The sequence below is a fragment of the Anomaloglossus baeobatrachus genome, chromosome 6, assembly GCF_048569485.1.
Source record: "Anomaloglossus baeobatrachus isolate aAnoBae1 chromosome 6, aAnoBae1.hap1, whole genome shotgun sequence".
NCBI lineage: Eukaryota > Metazoa > Chordata > Amphibia > Anura > Aromobatidae > Anomaloglossus > Anomaloglossus baeobatrachus.
The window spans coordinates 375,187,400-375,207,501 of NC_134358.1; positions in this window are offsets into that span (position 1 = coordinate 375,187,400).

The window sequence follows — 20,102 nt, forward strand, 5'->3', positions numbered from 1 at the left end:
TTCATTGCACCCACACTCCTCACATGAAGGGTCCGCACTCCTAGAAAATGGGGGATACGTTCCCTGAGTGTCTCCCCCCCATATTCTAGACGGTCCAGAGTCGTCGTGGGACCCCTTTATTTTTTTTCTTACAATAAATTGGTGAAAGAGGAAATGTTTTGGGGACTGTTTTTTCAAATAAATTTCTTTTGTCGATTTTTTGTTTTTGTTAGTACTGACAGTTTATGATGTTGGGTATCTAATAGACGCCATGACATCACAAACTGCTGGGCTTGATCTCAGGTGACTTTACAGCTAGTATCAACCCGATTTATTACCCCGTTTGCCACTGCACCAGGGCACGGGATGAGCTGGGGTGAAGCGCCAGGATTGGCGCATCTAGTGGATGCGCCACGTCTGAGGTGCCTGCGGCCTGCTATTTTTAGGCTGTGAAGGCCCAATAACTATGGACCTTCCCACCCTGAGAATACCAGACCACAGCTGTCCGCTTTACCTTGGCTGGTGATCCAATTTGGAGGGGAGTCTACTTTTTTTGTGTAATTATTAATATTTATAAAATAATTATAAAAAAGAGCCTGAGGGGACCTCCACATTGGATCCCCAACCACGGTAAAGCTGCCAGCTGTGGTTTTCAGGCTACAGCCGTCTGCTTTACCCTAGCTGGCTATCAAAAATGGGGGGACCCAACGTCATTTTTTTTTTTTAACTATTTTTTAAATAGAAAAAATTAATGGGCTTCCCTGTATTTTGATTGCCAACCAAGGTAACGGCAGGCAGATGGGGGTGGCAACCCATAGCTGTCTGCTTTATCTGCGCTGAGAATCAAAAATACCGCGGAGCGCTACGTCATTTTTTTAAAGATTTATTTTTACAGCACTGTGATGTCCAGCAATCAAAATACAGGGAAGCCCATTTTATTTTTAGTTATTTAAATAAATAATTAAAAAAAATATATATGGGCTCCCGCTGCATTTTTTGTATTGCTAGCTAAGGGTAATCCAAGCAGCTACTGGCTGCTAACCCCCACTGCTTGGTGTTACCTTCACTGGCAATGGAAAATCCAGGGAAGCATTTTTTATTTTTTTTGCCAAAAAACTACAAAGAAAGGACGTGAGTTTCGCCATATTTTTGTATGCTAGCCAGGTATAGCAGGCAGGTGCTGGAAGAGTTGGATACAGCGCCAGAAGATGGCGCTTCTATGAAAATGCCATTTTCTGAGGCGTCTGCAGACTGCAATTCGCAGCAGTGGGGCCCAGAAAGCTCAGGCCAACCTGCGGTGCGGATTCCAATCCCCAGCTGCCTAGTTGTACCTGGCTGGACACAAAAATGGGGCGAAGCCTACGTCATTTGTTTTCTAATTATTTCATGAAATTCATGAAATAATAAAAAAAGGGCTTCCCTTTATTTTTGGTTCCCAGCCGGGTACAAATAGGCAACTGGGGGTTGGGGGCAGCCGTACCTGCCTGCTGTACCTGGCTAGCATACAAAAATATGGCGAAGCCCACATAATTTTTTCAGGGGGCAAAAAACTTCTGCATACAGTCCTGGATGGAGTATGCTGAGCCTTGTAGTTCTGCAGCTGCTGTCTGTCTGTATGGAGAAGAGCAGACAGCAGCTGCAGAACTACAAGGCTCAGCATACTCCATCCAGGACTGTATGCAGAATTTTTTTGCCCACCAAAAAAATGACGTGGGCTTCGCCATATTTTTGTATGCTAGCCAGGTACAGCTGGCAGCCACGGGCTGCCTCCAACCCCCAGTTGCCTATTTGTACCCGGCTGGGAACCAAAAATATAGGGAAGCCCGTTTTTTTTTAATTCACTTATTTCATGAAATAATTAAAAAACAAATGACGTGGGCTTCGCCCCATTTTTGTGTCCAGCCGGGTACAACTAGGCAGCTGGGGATTGGAATCCGCAGCACAGGTTAGCCCGAGGTTTGTGGGAGCCTCTGCTGCGAATTGCAGTCCGCAGCCGTCCCAGAAAATGGCGCTCTCATAGAAGCGCCATCATCTGGCGCTGTATCCAACTCTTCCAACAGCCCTGGAGCCGGGTGGCTTGTTGGGTAATCATGAGTTAATACTGGCTTTGTTTTACTAGCCAGTATTAAGCCAGAGATTCTTAATGTCAGGCACGTTTGACCCGGCCATTAAGAATCTCCAATAAAGGGTTAAAAAAAAGACACCACACAGAGAAAAAATACTTTAATAGAAATAAATACACAGACACATTAGAGACTCCATCTTTATTACCCCCTGTCAGCCCTCCACGATCCTGCTCTTCTGTCTTCTTTCTTTCTAGTGTAGTAGTAGTGACGATTGTAGTGAGGATGAGATGCACCAGCTCATCACTTGGGGCTGGGGAACCTCCATCCTCACTACAATCATCACTAGTGTAGTAGTAGTGACGATTGTAGTGAGGAAGGATGAGATTCACCAGCTCATCACTTGGGGCTGGGGAACCTCCATCCTCACTACAATCATCACTACAATCGGGAAGCAGCGTGCAGCCTTCACTCCGTGAGTGATCACTGCTGGCTGCTAGCGGTAACGGCGGTAACGCTGACAGACGTGTTACCATAGCAACGGTGCTCTCGGAGCCGCGGTTAGCGGTGACGTCACCGCTAACTGCGTTGCTATGGCAACGGTGATCTCCGTTAATGACCGGCTGTGTCAGCCGGTCCCTAACGGAACGGGGAGTCGACCGTGTGCTAGAGCATGTCGCCGGTACACGGCGATACACATATGTGCACCGTGTACCGGAGAGATGCACTCGCAGGTCCTACATGACATGTCATAGTCATGTGACCAGTCTGTAGCCAATGAGATAATAGCCACGTGACTGGTCACATGGCTATTTTGACGTCACGATAGGTCCTGCATCTCTGCTGGCAGTGCAGGTCACCGGGAGGATTCAGCGATCACCGGATGGAATAGCGGCAGGAGACAGAGTGCAGGAGGGATCGCGAGGACTGGTAAGTGTTATGGCAATGTTTATTAACTGTTTGTGTACATTTATCATGCATTTTTATGTGTTTGTGATTGCCTCCCATTATAGCCTATACGTTCGAGTTCGGTTCGTCGAACGTTCGACGAGCCGAACTCGAACGGGACCCCCGTTCGGCGAACCGGCCTCGAGCCGAACCGGGACCGGTTCGCTCATCTCTAGTGACTGGTACCTGAGTAAATACGGACGTCTGAAAGCAGCCTTACTCGTAGAGAATGATCTTGGTGTACTTTTAGAGAAAAAAAAAATAAAAAAGCCAAAATTGCCATTTTTCTGTCCCATCACTTTTCCAAAAATGCAATAAAAAGAGATCAAGTCATAACAAGTGCTGGAAAATAGAAGCAATCTATATATATAATTGCCTTATTCTGTCTGTCTGTCTGTCTGTCTTGCTCCAAAATTGTGTCCTTGCGGTGACACAAAGCTGATTGGCCGCTGGGCTTGCCATGGCCCCGCCCCCCGCACGGATTGGCCACTTGCCTCGCCTCCGCCCCCCACGGATTGGTCGCTCGCCTCGGCCTGGCCCCGCCCTCCGCATGGATTGCTGGCTCGCCTCGGCTTTCCGCACGCATCGCCAGACATAACCTTGCGCTGCTGGGATCGTGACGGAGCCGGTGTACGCTGGTAACCATTATACACATCGGGTAACTAAGGTCCCTTGGTTACCAGTGTACACCGGCTCCTTCACGATCCCAGCAGCGCCAGACATAACCTTGCGATGCTCTGATCGTGACGGAGCCGGTGAACGCTGGAAACCATTATACACATCGGATAACTAAGGTCCCTTAGTTACCCGATGTGTATCATAGTTACCAGCATATACCGACTCCCGGTACACAAGTGCAGGGAGCCGGCATTATACTCCTCTCCCCCCAGGACTACTCGTCCTATTATAGTCCTCCTAATATACTCCTCTCTGAGTATATTAGGAGAACTATTATAGCATGGGGGATGGAGCACGATGGGGTGCACAGCATGGGGGATGTAGCACGATGGGGGGTGCGCAGCATGGGGGATGTAGCACGATGGGGAGTGCGCAGCATGGGGGATGGAGCACGATGGGGAGTGTGCAGCATGGGGGATGGAGCCGAATGGGGGGTGCACAGCATGGGGGATGGAGCACGATGGGGGGTGCGCAGCATGGGGGATGGAGCATGATGGGGGGTGCGCAGCATGGGGGATGGAACACGATGGGGGGCTGCACAACATGGGGAAAGAACCACGATGGGGAGTGCGCAGCATGGAGGATGGAGCACAATGGGGAGTGCGCAGCATGGGGGATGGAGCACGATGGGGAGTGTGCAGCATGGGGGATGGAGCACGATGGGTGTCCGCAGCATGGGGGATGGAGCACGATGGGGAGTGTGCAGCATGGGGGATGGAGCACGATGGGGGGTGCGCAGCATGGGGGATGGAGCATGATGGGGGGTGCGCAGCATGGGGGTGGAGCACGATGGGGGGTGCGCAGCATGGGGGATGGAGCACGATGGGGGGTGCGCAGCATGGGGGATGGAGCACGATGGGGGGTGCGCAGCATGGGGGATGGAGCACGATGGGGGGTGCGCAGCATGGGGGATGGAGCACGATGGGGGGTGCGCAGCATGGGGGATGGAGCACGATGGGGGGTGCGCAGCATGAGGGATGGAGCACGATGGGGAGTGCGCAGCATGGGGCATGGAGCACGATGGGGAGTGCGCAGCATGGGGGATGGATCACGATGGGGGGTGCGCAGCATCGGGGATGGAGCACGATGGGGAGTGCGCAGCATGGGGGATGGAGCACGATGGGGAGTGCGCAGCATGGGGGATGGAGCACGATGGGGGGTGCGCAGCATCGGGGATGGAGCACGATGGGGAATGCGCAGCATAGGGGATGGAGCACGATGGGGTTTGGGCAGCATGGGGGATGGAGCACGATGGGGGGTGCGCAGCATGGGGGATGGGGCACGATGGGGGATGCACAGCATGGGGGATGGAGCACGATGGGAGGTGCACACCTCGCCCCAACACACACACACACAACACACCACACACACACTGGGAATCTCAAACACCGCCCTACACAGACACCCACACACACAGACAACGCCGCACACACACAACACCCAACACACAAACACCGCGGCATACAGTTAGGTCCAGAAATATTTGGACAGTGACACAAGTTTTGTTATTTTAGCTGTTTACAAAAACATGTTCAGAAATACAATTATATATATAATATGGGCTGAAAGTGCACACTCCCAGCTGCAATATGAGAGTTTTCACATCCAAATCGGAGAAAGGGTTTAGGAATCATAGCTCTGTAATGCATAGCCTCCTCTTTTTCAAGGGACCAAAAGTAATTGGACAAGGGACTCTAAGGGCTGCAATTAACTCTGAAGGCATCTCCCTCGTTAACCTGTAATCAATGAAGTAGTTAAAAGGTCTGGGGTTGATTACAGGTGTGTGGTTTTGCATTTGGAAGCTGTTGCTGTGATCAGACAACATGCGATCTAAGGAACTCTCAATTGAGGTGAAGCAGAACATCCTGAGGCTGAAAAAAAAGAAAAAATCCATCAGAGAGATAGCAGACATGCTTGGAGTAGCAAACTCAACAGTCGGGTACATTCTGAGAAAAAAGGAATTGACTGGTGAGCTTGGGAACTCAAAAAGGCCTGGGCGTCCACGGATGACAACAGTGGTGGATGATCGCCGCATACTTTCTTTGGTGAAGAAGAACCCGTTCACAACATCAACTGAAGTCCAGAACACTCTCAGTGAAGTAGGTGTATCTGTCTCTAAGTCAACAGTAAAGAGAAGACTCCATGAAAGTAAATACAAAGGGTTCACATCTAGATGCAAACCATTCATCAATTCCAAAAATAGACAGGCCAGAGTTAAATTTGCTGAAAAACACCTCATGAAGCCAGCTCAGTTCTGGAAAAGTATTCTATGGACAGATGAGACCAAGATCAACCTGTACCAGAATGATGGGAAGAAAAAAGTTTGGAGAAGAAAGGGAACGGCACATGATCCAAGGCACACCACATCCTCTGTAAAACATGGTGGAGGCAACGTGATGGCATGGGCATGCATGGCTTTCAATGGCACTGGGTCACTTGTGTTTATTGATGACATAACAGCAGACAAGAGTAGCCGGATGAATTCTGAAGTGTACCGGGATATACTTTCAGCCCAGATTCAGCCAAATGCCGCAAAGTTGATCGGACGGCGCTTCATAGTACAGATGGACAATGACCCCAAGCATACAGCCAAAGCTACCCAGGAGTTCATGAGTGCAAAAAAGTGGAATATTCTGCAATGGCCAAGTCAATCACCAGATCTTAACCCAATTGAGCATGCATTTCACTTGCGCAAATCCAGACTTAAGACGGAAAGACCCACAAACAAGCAAGACCTGAAGGCTGCGGCTGTAAAGGCCTGGAAAAGCATTAAGAAGGAGGAAACCCAGCGTTTGGTGATGTCCATGGGTTCCAGACTTAAGGCAGTGATTGCCTCCAAATAATTCGCAACAAAATATTGAAAATAAAAATTTTTTTTTTGGGTTTGGTTTATTTGTCCAATTACTTTTGACCTCCTAAAATGTGGAGTGTTTGTAAAGAAATGTGTACAATTCCTACAATTTCTATCAGATATTTTTGTTCAAACCTTCAAATTAAACGTTACAATCTGCACTTGAATTCTGTTGTAGAGGTTTCATTTCAAATCCAATGTGGTGGCATGCAGAGCCCAACTCGCGAAAATTGTGTCACTGTCCAAATATTTCTGGACCTAACTGTACATAAATATACGCACATACCGCATAACACACACATTGCACAAAACATACCTCCCCCAAAACACACCACACTCACACAAACAGCGCAACACACACACACAACGCTCCACAAACAACGCAACACACGCAACACACATACAACACCGCTCTCACCCCCCACCACACCCAGACAACACCCAGAACATGTACAGCGCCCTACACAAACACTTGGTAACTACACACAACAACATCTATATATATATATATATATATATGTATATATATATATATATGACAAAAATCATACATGAACTACACAATACGTAAATTCTAGAATACCCGATGCGTAGAATCGGGCCACCGTCTAGTAAAAATATAATTTGGCACAAAATAAAAAGCAAGCATTCATGTATTTACACTTAAATATTTTAAAAACATTATACAAGTTTGATAGCATCATAATCATAAGGACCTGAAGAACTGTGCCACCGGGTCATTTTTACTGCACAATAACCATAGTTAAAAGAAAATGAAAAAAAAAATACATAATTGTGAATTGATTTTTACTATTTCACCTCACTTGGATTTTTTTTTAATTTTTTGTTTAGTACATTGTATGGTAAAATTAAATAAACAAATATTGTCACAGATCTACACACATGGTCAAAATTGTTGGTACCCCTCGTTTAATGAAAGAAAAACCCACAATGGTCAAAGAAATAACTTGAATCTGACAAAATAATAAATAAAATAATCTATAAAATGAACAAATGAAAGTCAGACAGTGCTTTTCAACCATGCTTCCACACAATTTCTAAAAAATAAAACTCATGAAACAGGCCTGGATAGAAATGATGGTACCCCTGAAAATAATGTGAAAAAAGGGACATGTTAAATCAAGGTGTGTCCACTAATTTGCATCACAGATGTCTACAATCTTATAATCAGTCAATGGGCCTGTATATAGAGCTAAATATATTCACCACTAGAGGGGACAGGGTACACATAGTTGTTTGCAGGAGGGGGAAGGGAGAGTTTTAGCAGAGTGGGGGACGGCACTAGTTGACAACAGAAGAAAGGAAAGCAGAGAGTAGTGAAGCTGAGATATGGGAGCAGGAGGCTGCAGAGCAACATGGAATGTAGGATAGTTAGGTCCTGAAGTAAAGAAAGTCGCTTTGTTGTTTGAGTACTGGCTAGTGATGAGCGAGTATGCTTGTTACTACTCGGTACTCGCACGAGTATCACTGTACTCGGGCTACTCGGCGGGGACCGAGTAATCTCGCGATACTCGTGCTGTACTCGTGGTCTTCATCCCTGCATGTTGGCGCTCTTTTGAGAGCCAGCCCTCATGCAGGGATTGGCTGGCAGACCACTGCAATGCCACAGCCCTGTTAGTTGTGGAATTGCAGTGATTGGCCGGCCCGCACAGCGTGACCGAGCCTTTATACCGGCGGGCGCGCTGTGCTCTGCTCACAGCCATCCAGACAGTCAGTGCAGGGAGAGTGTTGCTGCTTCAGGGAAAGGTTTGCGGCCCTTTATAGCTATTTCCGTAGCAGGGCTGCAAACAGTGTGACCAAAAGTCCTTCTCAGGACTATTCTAGTTGTATACAGGCAGGCAGGGTATAGCCAGGTCGGAGTACAGTAGCAGAGTTCTTCTCAGGACTATTGTTGCTATAAACAGGCAGGGTATAGCCAGGTCGGAATACAGGCTAGTGACCAGAAGAGTCCTTGTCAGGACTATTGTAGCAGTATACAGGCAGGCAGGCAGGGTATATAGCCATTCCTAGTGGTGACCGTATACCAGCCTTCATCATATCTGGGGCTGGTGTACACAGTCTAAAACAGTCCAGATAGTGTAAGACTTCTCAGTAATTCTTGCTCCTAAAAACCTGTTAGGTTCTTAGTGCGTCCGTGCTTGTATTTAAAAACCGCACGTGTGTGCCTGTCGGTGGCAGCGTACAGGTGCACTTGTGTGCGTTTTTACCAAACTATTATATAACGCACAAGTGTAGTGTATAATACACGTCAGTCAGCAGTGGCTGATAGTGTCAGACTTCTCAGTAATTTTTGCTCCTAAAAACCTGTTAGGTTCTTAGTGCGTCCTTGCTTGCATTTAAAAACCACACGTGTGTGCCTGTCGGTGGCAGCGTACAGGTGCACTTGTGTGCGTTTTTACCAAACTATTATATAACGCACAAGTGTAGTGTATAATACACGTCAGTCAGCAGTGGCTGATAGTGTCAGAATTCTCAGTAATTTTTGCTCCTAAAAACCTGTTAGGTTCTTAGTGCGTCCGTACTTGCATTTAAAAACCGCACGTGTGTGCCTGTCGGTGGCAGCGTACAGGTGCACGATTTGCACAAACTTGGATATAACGCACAAGTCTAGTGAATACACGTCAGCACAGCATTGCAAAATGCGCAAGGGCGTTGGCAAGGAACAAGGAAGTGGACGTGATGGTGGTGCAGGCAGAGGCCGAGGTCATGGGCAAGCTCTAATTTCGCCACAACAAAGGGCCACATCTAGTCGCTCGCACGTCCTGTCCCAAATTCTTGGGGACCGCAGCAGTACACCGCTCTTGAACCAAGACCAGTGTCAACAGGTTGTTAGTTGGATAGCGGATAATGCTTCCAGTCAGATTGGCACCACCACAAACACTCTGTCTTCCACACGGTCAAGTGTCAGTAGCCGTGATACTGCACCGCACATTTCAGAACCTGATCCTCCTACCACAAGGCTGAGTACACGTCCTCGGACATTAATGATCCCACACTTGGACACTCGGAAGAGCTGTTCACGTTTCAATTCGCACATTCTGGTCTCTCGCCAGCTCATGTTGAAGTGGGTCATGAGGAGATCGTATGTACAGATGCCCAAATATTTGAGCAGCCACGTTCTCACGAAGTTGGCAACGTGTCTCAACAAGGGGTGGACGATGATGAGACACAATTGTCAGGAAGTCAGGAGGAGGAGCAGGGTGCGGAAGAGGAAGACGACGTGGTGGATGATCCAGTAACTGACCCAACCTGGCAGGAGGATATGCAGAGCGAGGACAGCAGTGCACAGGGGGAGGGAGGCGTAGCATCCCAACAGGCAGTAAGAAGCAGGGTGGTGGCTCCAGGCAGAAGTCAGGCAACCGTTCCCCGGAACAACAACACGACACAAGGTGCCTGTACAAATGTTAGGTCTTCCCAAGTCTGGCAGTTTTTTAAGTTGACTCCAGATGATTCTAAAAAGGCCATTTGCAACACCTGCCGTGCCAGCATCAGCAGGGGTACCAAAACTAGCAGCCTGACCACCACCAGCATGATCAGGCACATGTCAGCCAAGCACCCGACTTTGTGGGAAGTACAACAGAGTCAAGGAGCAGTGCTTGCTGATGTCACTGCTACGTCTTCGCTGGTTGTCCATGCGAGCCAATCCCCTGTCCATGCTGCCTGCGAACAAGCCTCCTCTGGTCCTGCACCTGCAGTTGCCTACGTAGAAATAACACCATCATCAAGCACGTCCTTGTCCCAGCGCAGCGTTCAGTTATCCATTCAGCAAACCTTTGAACGCAGGCGCAAATACACTGCCAACACCCCACATGCCACAGTTCTAAATGCTAACATTTCGCAACTGCTTGCGCGGGAAACGTTGCCTTTTAGGCTGGTGGAGACAGAAGCATTCCGCGACCTGATGGCGGCAGCTGTCCCACGTTACTCGGTCCCCAGCCACCACTATTTCTCCCGGTGTGCCGTCCCCGCGTTGCATAACCACGTGTCACAGAACATCACACGTGCCCTGAACAACGCTGTTTCACCCAAAGTCCACCTAACCACAGACACGTGGACAAGTGCTTGTGGGCAAGGCCGCTACATCTCGTTGACGGCACACTGGGTTAATATTGTGGAAGCTGGGCCCCAGTCTGAGCGAGGGATGGAACACGTCCTTCCCACACCAAGGTTTGCAGGCCCTACCTCAGTCAGGGTTTCACCCACACTCTACAGCTCCGGAATGTCATGCTCTTCAGCCTCCTCCTCTTCCTGCGCATCCTCATCCACTGTACCCTCCACACCAGTCCCAAGCTGGAAGCACTGCAGCACTGCCTCGGCGAAGCGGCAACAGGCTGTGCTGAAGCTAATCTGCATAGGTGACAAACCCCACAATGCAGAAGAGGTGTGGACAGCTCTGAAACAGCAGGCAGATCACTGGCTCACACCTCTGAACCTAAAGCCAGGAAAGGTCGTGTGTGACAATGGCCGGAACCTGGTGGCGGCTTTGAGGCGAGGCCAGCTGACACATGTTCCATGCGTGGCCCATGTGCTCAACCTCGTGGTTCAGCGGTTTCTAAAGTCATACCCAGAGCTGTCTGATCTGCTGGTAAAAGTTCGCCGCCTGTCTGCACATTTTCGAAAGTCACCTACTGCTTCAGCCGGCCTTGCCGGCTTTCAGCGCCGTTTGCATCTTCCGGCTCACAGACTGGTGTGTGATGTCCCCACGCGTTGGAATTCAACTCTGCACATGTTGGTCAGGATATGTGAGCAGAAGAGGGCAGTTGTTGAGTACCTGCATCACCTAAGCCGTCGGGAAATGGGTCAAACTCCACACATAACACCTGAGGAGTGGAGATGGATGTCCGACCTATGTACCATCCTCCAAAACTTTGAGGACTCCACCAAGATGGTGAGTGGTGATGACGCCATTATTAGCGTCACCATACCGCTACTCTGCCTTCTAAAACGGTCTCTGCTCAAAAACAAACATGATGCATTGCAGGCGGAGCGCGATGAGTTGCAGCAAGAAACAGTAGTGGGTGTGGGTGATAACACACAGCCCAGCCTCGTCTCATCACAACGTGCAGTGGAGGACTATGACGAGGAGGAGGATGAAGACATGGAGCAACTCTCCGGCCAAATTGAGGATATGACATGCACACCAGTCATATCCTCTGTTCAGCGTGGCTGGCCAGAGGACAGGGTAGATGAGGAGGAGGAGGAGGAGGACAGCATGTTCAGTCATCGTGTTGGTCAGGCTACTGAAGTCCTGGCTGTTAAGAGTCTGGCGCACATGGCTGACTTTATGGTAAGCTGCCTGTCTCGTGACCCTCGCGTTAAGAACATCTTGGCCGACAATCATTACTGGTTGGTAACACTGTTAGACCCACGCTACAAGGAGAACTTTATGTCTCTTATTCCCGAGGCGGAGAGGTCAACCAAAATGCAGCAGTTCCGGAAGGCCATAGTCACGGAAGTAGGCAAAGCATTCCCCTCACAAAACGCTAGCGGCATAGGTCAGGAATCAGTGGACAACCAAGGCATACAGCCGAGAGAGGCACAAGTCCAATCCGCCAGAGGTAGGGGAACAGTCTTTAAGATGTGGCACAGTTTTCTCAGCCCCTCACGTACCACAGCCCCTGAGGTGCGAGGTAGTGCCACAAGAAATCCTAAGTTTGCCCAGATGCTCAAGGAGTACCTTGCAGATCGAACAACTGTACTCCGACATTCCTCTGTGCCTTACAATTATTGGGTATCCAAGGTGGACACGTGGCATGAATTGGCTCTCTACGCCTTGGAAGTCCTGGCCTGCCCTGCCGCTAGCGTTTTGTCAGAGCGTGTTTTTAGTGCCGCAGGTGGAATCATTACAGATAAACGCACCCGCCTGTCAACTGAAAATGCTGACAGGCTGACTCTGATCAAGATGAACAAGGGTTGGATTGGGCCAGACTTCACCACACCACCAGCAAATGAGAGCGGAATTTAAAGTTTGTAACGGGAATTTGCCATGTACCTCCACTCACCCATGGGTACACACTTCTGGACTTTGGATAATCGCTGGACTGTTCCTCCTTCTCCTCATGCGCCACCATGATGACCGTTACAATAGTTAGGCCTTTGTTTCAGGTATACCCCCAGTGGTAAATTTTTTCGCCCATTCTTTGCAGAATGGACATTACAACGACAGGAGACCCGCTCCTTTGCAATGGGAACAATGTTTTGAGGCCCTCATGCACGTCTCTATCCAGGGACAACGTGGAGCCTCCCAATTTTTGGCTGCCCTGCCTAAGGGCTATACTATAATACACCCACTTCCTGACAATGGACACTTAATGTTTTGAGGCCCTCATGCATGTCTCTATCCAGGGACAACGTGGAGCCTCCCAATTTTTGGCTGCCCTGCCTAAGGGCTATACTATAATACACCCACTTCCTGACAATGGACACTTAATGTTTTGAGGCCCTCATGCACGTCTCTATCCAGGGACAACGTGGAGCCTCCCAATTTTTGGCTGCCCTGCCTAAGGGCTATACTATAATACACCCACTTCCTGACAATGGACACTTAATGTTTTGAGGCCCTCATGCACGTCTCTATCCAGGGACAACGTGGAGCCTCCCAATTTTTGGCTGCCCTGCCAAAGGGCTATACTACAATAGACCCACTTCCTTACAATGGGCACTTTAGGTTTACAGGCCATCATGCACGTCTCTATCCAGGGACAACGTGGAGCCTCCCAATTTTTGGCTGGCCTGCCTAAGGGCTATACTATAATACACCCACTTCCTGACAATGGACACTTAATGTTTTGAGGCCATCATGCACGTCTCTATCCAGGGACAACGTGGAGGCTCCCAATTTTTGGCTGCCCTGCCTAAGGGCTATACTACAATAGACTCACTTCCTTACAATGGGCACTTCAGGTTTACAGGCCCTCATGCACGTCTGTATGCAGGGGCATTGGTGAACCTCACAATTTTGGACTGCCCTGGCAAAGGAAAATACTACAAAGACTCACTTCCTCAAAATGGGCACATTAGACTCAGAGGCCTTTATGTACGTCTCTTCTCAGGGACATCGGAGTGCCACACAATGTTTTACGTAAAATCTTTCATGTATTAATCTCAAAAAGTAACATACATTAGCTCTATCTCACTATTGGGTATGTGCCCTTAACATTTCCGCCATGAAAATTCATTTTGGTGTCATTTTGGAAGGTTTTCTGGTGAGTTCGTAAAAATGGCGTAAAACGCGGACAAAATTGTTCACAGCTGTGACTTTTGAGTGATAAATGCTTCAAGGGGTCTTCCCCATGCTGTTGCCATGTCATTTGAGCACTCTTCTGAGACTTTTGTGCCATTTTTAGGGTTTCTACATGCTGCCGGGGGTCATTTCACAAAAATACTCGGGTCTCCCATAGGATAACATTGGGCTCGGTGCTCGGGCCGAGTACACGAGTATCTTGGGATGCTTGGCCCGAGCCTTGAGCACCCGAGCTTTTTAGTACTCGCTCATCACTAGTACTGGCAAGAAGTAAAGTTGCTGAGGTTGTCCAGGAAGAAGGAGGTCAGCATGGCCAGAACACCCATATTCGCAGGGAGAGAGACCGGTAAACCAGGAGGCCGATGGAAAGCTCTGACAGCCGGAATAGTAAGAGTAGCAAGCAGTGGCGTAACTAGACTTTGATGGGCCCCGGTGCAAAGTTCGGACCTGGGCCCCCTCTCTACATACACTGACACTTGGGATACGGGACAATGACACTGACACTCGGGCTATGGGATAATGACGCTGACACTTGGTTCTTACCCTCAGCACCCAGATTTCCCATGATCTGAAATCCATCTTACAGCACCCAGCAACTATGTTCTGATATCCATCTTGTCCTCGGCACCCAGCTTCCCCATGCTCTGCTATACATCTTTCCCTTAGCACCCAGCTTTCCCATATCAGAGCATGGGAAAGCTGGGTGCTGAGAGAAATAGCCCTTTTCCCTCAGCACAAAACGTTCCCATCCTCTGCTTGTAGCTTTGTCCCCCCTTGTATATAGTTCTCCAAATACTATTATGGCCCCCACATAGCCTTCAATATTGTATAAAGGGTCCCACATAACCCTTCATATATTAGAATGCAGCTCCATAGTCCTCCATGTATTATAATGCATTTCCCATAGTTCTCCGTATATTATAATTCACCCCATAGTACTCCATATATTATACTGCGCCCCATAGTCCTCCATATATTATACTGCGCCCCATAGTCCTCCATATATTATAATTCACTCCATGCCTCCATGTATGATGCAGTCAGCTCCCCATGTCTAATGAAGCAAGCTCCCCATGCTCCATGTATATGTGTAGCCCCATGCCCTGCTACCTTCAGGTCGCCTCAGAGTCTTCAGTGACTCCACATACTGGATAAATCTTCTGGTCACAGGTAGGTTAACTTCAATGGGATTCGTGACGCCACTCTCGTTATTGCGGTCAGGGCGACCGCCACTGCAGTTTAAGGGGCACCTGGGGCTGATGTTGGATGCAGTTAGATGTGGTGGCCTCCCAAGAGTGAGGCTGGCCCCAGGGCCTGGTGTAGGTGGGTGGTACCACTGGTCGCAGAAGAACTCACACGCACAGCGGGAATTTGTTTCAGGGTTTTTACTCCCTTCAGGTGGCAGGGGTGAGTTAACCCGGGCGATGCTGTGATGCTCCAAGTGGGGAACCAGGCTCCTTCAGGCTGACTTAGGGGTGGCTACTGACTTGACTTCCTAGCCCTCTTGTTTTTGTGGTGACCCAGACCTGAAGTCCTACGGGGTCACCCAGGGAAGTTGCTTCCGCCTGTTCTCCCCTTTTCGGCCCGTTTGCTTGCAGCCTGGACCAAGTAACTCCGGCTGCTTACCTCTTGTCACTATGGGCCCTCACGTTGCTGCGTGGCTCCGGACTCTGTGTTTGTTTTTGTGAAGGGCATGAAGTGCCCCCACCGGCAGGTTGAGCGGGCCAACTGAATGGACCCCTGCTCTGGGGACCTGTAATCTCGTGCGGGCCTGGTTCACCTGGCATTCCCCGTACTCAGCCACCTCTTTGCACTCCGGCCTCAGGTGGTTTTTGGGCGGCACTACAAGGTGACCGTTCTCCCCCACCAGCAACCACTGCACCTGCGGTGTCTGACTAGTGACAGCCTCCAGGTTCCCTCCTTGCGACTGCTCTCTCTCCCTGAGCTTCACTAACTGCCTGGCTTACTACTCCCTCCCCTCTGTGCCTGCCTCCGCAACTTAGCAACCAGACTCTCTACCACACCCCTTGAGTGGAGATGGAGGCCACGCCCTCTCCTGGATTTCCCAGGGGTCCCTTCAAAGGTCAATGTGGGAGACCTGGTTACTATGTGCCTGTGTTTCCACACCCCGGTCAGCCTTCTGGCTTACCTGTGTTGTACTGATCCAGCATGGGTGCAGTACTCAGTGGTGCCTGACCAGGTCAGGGGTGCCACATATAAGCAGCCAGCTCCCCAGGCCTTCATGTATAGTGCAACCAGCCCCCAAGGCCTTTATGTATAATGCAGCCAGCCCCCCATGCTCCATGTATAATGCACCCCTCATGCTCCATGCATAATGCAGCAAGTTCCCATCCTCCATGTATAATGCAGCCCCCCATGCTCCATGTATAATGCAGTCAGCCCCCCATGCTCCATGTATAATGCAGCCAGCCCCCCATGCTGCATGTATATTGCAAACCCACCATGCTCCATGAATAATGCTGGCAGCCTCCCATGCCTTCATGTATAATCCAGCCAGCCCCCCATGCTCCCTGTATAATGCAGCCAGCCCCCCCATGCTCCATGTATAATGCAGCCCCCCCATGCTCCATGAATAATGCAGTCAGCCCCTCATGCTCCATGTATAATGAGGCCCCCATGCTCCATGTATAATGCAGCCCCCCATGCTCCATATACATATAATACAGCCAGCCCCCATGCTCCATGTATAATGCAGCCCCCATGCTCCATATATAATACAGTCAGCCCCCCCATGCTCCATGTATAATGCAGCAAGCCCCCCATGCTCCATGTATAATGCATCCCCTCATGCTCCATATGTAATGCAGCCAGCCCCCCATGCTCCATGTATAATGCAGCCCCACATGCTCCATGTATAATGCAGCCAGCCCCCATGCTGCATGTATATTGCAAGCCCCCATGCTCCATGTATAATGCAGCCAGCCCCCCATGCTGCATGTATATTGCAAGCCCCCATGCTCCATGTATAATTCAGCCAGCCCCCCATGCTCCATGTATAATGCAGCCAGCCCCCCATGCACCATGTATAATGCAGCCAGCCCCCCAGGCCTTCATGTATAATGCAGCCAGCCCCCCATGCTCCCTGTATAATGCAGCTAGCCCCCCATGCTCCATGTATAATGCAGCCAGCCCCCCATGCTCCATGTATAATGCAGCCCCCCATGCTCCATGTATAATGCAGCCCCCCCATGCTCCATGTATAATGCAGCCCCCCATGCTCCATATATATATAATGCAGCCAGCCCCCCATGCTCCATGTAAAATGCTAGTACTAGAAAAAAAGGCGTGCACACTGAATTGAGGGTGAGGTGCTAGTGAATGGGGAGACCCCACTAGTATAAATATAGAAGTACACTGCACACTCAAGTAGCATATAAATAATTGATTTATTCACGTTAAAAAAAAACAAGCAAAGGAAGTGAACTCATAAAGGCAGATATATAATCTCTGACGTTTCGGCCAACGGTCTTAAGCCCGCTACACACGCTTCAATATATCTCACAATCTGTCGTTGGGGTCAAGTTGTAAGTGACGCACATCCGGCATCGTTTGTGAGGTGTCTGCGTGTGACATCTACGTGCGATCAGGATTGAACGCAAAACCGTTGATCGCAAACACATCGTATCTTTCTCTAGAATTGAGCGTTTTGTTGTATGAACCTAGTCAACTGTAACGTGTGACATCCCTCATACGATTTTGGTGTCTGATGCTATGTGCGCAGGTGTGCGCTCTGCACCGCAGCTTAAAAAAGGTCCGCTTCAGAACGCAGCTGAAAAGCTGCGTTCTGAAGCGCCTCACAATGTCTGTCATTCACTAATCTCTGTCAGTCGGTCACTATCTCTGTCCCTCACTCTCTGTCCATGTCAGTCTATCCCCCTCTCTCATACTCACCGATCCCCGATCCCCGGCGCTGCACGGCGTTCACACTGCTCCGGCGGCTTTTACTGTTTTGAAAAAGCCGGCCGCCCATTAAACAATCTCGTATTCCCTGCTTTCCCCGCCCACCGGCGCCTATGATTGGTTACAGTGAGACACGCCCCCACGCTGAGTGACAGGTGTCACACTGCACCCAATCACAGCAGCCAGTGGGCGTGTCTATACTGTGTAGTGAAATAAATAATTAAATAATTAAAAAAAACGGCGTGCGGTCCCCCCCAATTTTAAAACCAGCCAGATAAAGCCATACGGCTGAAGGCTGGTATTCTCAGGATGGGGAGCTCCACGTTATGGGGAGCCCCCCAGCCTAACAATATCAGCCAACAGCCGCCCAGAATTGCCGCATACATTAGATGCGACAGTTCTGGGACTGTACCCGGCTCTTCCCGATTTGCCCTGGTGCGTTGGCAAATCGGGGTAATAAGGAGTTATTGGCAGCCCATAGCTGCCAATAAGTCCTAGATTAATCATGTTAGGCGTCTATGAGACACCTTCCATGATTAATCTGTAAATTACAGTAAATAAACACACACACCCGAAAAAATCCTTTATTAGAAATAAAAAACACAAACATATCCTGTCACCTCCACGCAGCTAATGAAGACAGCTGTGCGATCAGCTGAGCTGTCAGTGAGGTTACCCGCTGTCACTGGATCCAGCGGTGGCCGCGGGTAACCTCAGTGACAGCTCAGCTGATCGCGCTACTCACCGCCGCTCTTATCACCTCCACGCAGCAACTGAGGTGAGTAGCGCGATCAGCTGAGCTGTCACTGAGGTTACCCGCGGCCACCGCTGGATCCAGTGACAGCGGGTAACCTCACTGACAGCCCAGCTGATCGCACAGCTGTCTTCATTAGCTGCGTGGAGGTGACAGGAGCGGCGGTGTCTGCTGCAGCTCCGGTCACCTCCATGCAGCAGCGCTGGAAGCGACGCTGGACCATCCTGGATTACGCCGGATATGGAGGGCTTTTTGGGGCTGATTAAAGTGGTGAACCAGGGTATATGTGTGTGTTTTTTATTTCTAATAAAGGATTTTTTTGGGTGTGTGTGTTTATTTACTGTAATTTACAGATTAATCATGGAAGGTGTCTCATAGACGCCTGACATGATTAATCTAGGACTTATTGGCAGCTATGGGCTGCCAATAACTCCTTATTACCCCGATTTGCCAACGCACCAGGGCAAATTGGGAAGAGCCGGGTACAGTCCCAGAACTGTCGCATCTAATGTATGCGGCAATTCTGGGCGGCTGTTGGCTGATATTTTTAGGCTGGGGGGCTCCCCATAACGTGGAGCTCCCCATCCTGAGAATACCAGCCTTCAGCCGTATGGCTTTATCTGGCTGGTTTTAAAATTGGGGGGGACCGCACGCCGTTTTTTTAAATTATTTAATTATTTATTTCACTACACAGTATAGACACGCCCACCGGCTTCTGTGATTGGGTGCAGTGTGACACCTGTCACTCAGCGTGGGGGCGTGTCTCACTGTAACCAATCATAGGCGCCGGTGGGCGGGGAAAGCAGGGAATACGAGATTGTTTAATGGGCGGCCGGCTTTTTCAAAACAGTAAAAGCCGCCGGAGCAGTGTGAACGCCGTGCAGTGCCGGGGATCGGGGATCGGGGATTGGTGAGTATGAGAGAGGGATGCTAACTTCAGTCACTTAGGAGATTAGCGGTCGCCGGTGAGCCCTTCACAGGTGACCGCTAATCAGGGCGCGACACAGACAGAGCCGCAGCATGACCATGAAGTCGGGTGAAGTTCACCTGAGTTCATTCTGACAGTGCGGCTCTGTCTGTGTCTGCTGTCATCTGCCATTCAGCTCTGCTGCATGGCTGTCTGTCTGCTGTCAGCGGCCATGTAGCAGAGCTGAATGGCAGATGACATAGTAAAAACGCATCCCTACACATTACACACGCTTGGCAAGTCAATTAAAAAAAAAAAAAAAAAAAAAAGGTTCCCAATGCATACGTCACAGAACACATGATCTAAAGGATCGCACACAAAATTGATCAATTTAACATAGACTACTAACACACGTGTGACAGCAAATGAACGACCTACGTGCAATCTCATTCAATCGCATATGCAACCTGGGCGTGTCACATCGCAAATGCGCTTGTACAACTAATTGCAACGTGTAAAGTGGGCTTTATTCACAGAGTTTGCTGTGAAAAATAGAATACAAAATAACAAGAAATATAAAGGTTACAAAGTTTGTTCAGACAATGTTTTTTACAGTAATACAATAGTGAACAAAGACATAACTGTTGGGGGAAAGAATTGCAAATATTTTCAACGAGTAGATCATGTCAAGGGTTAACAATAAGGCTATGTGCGCACATGTGCGTAATTCATGCAGT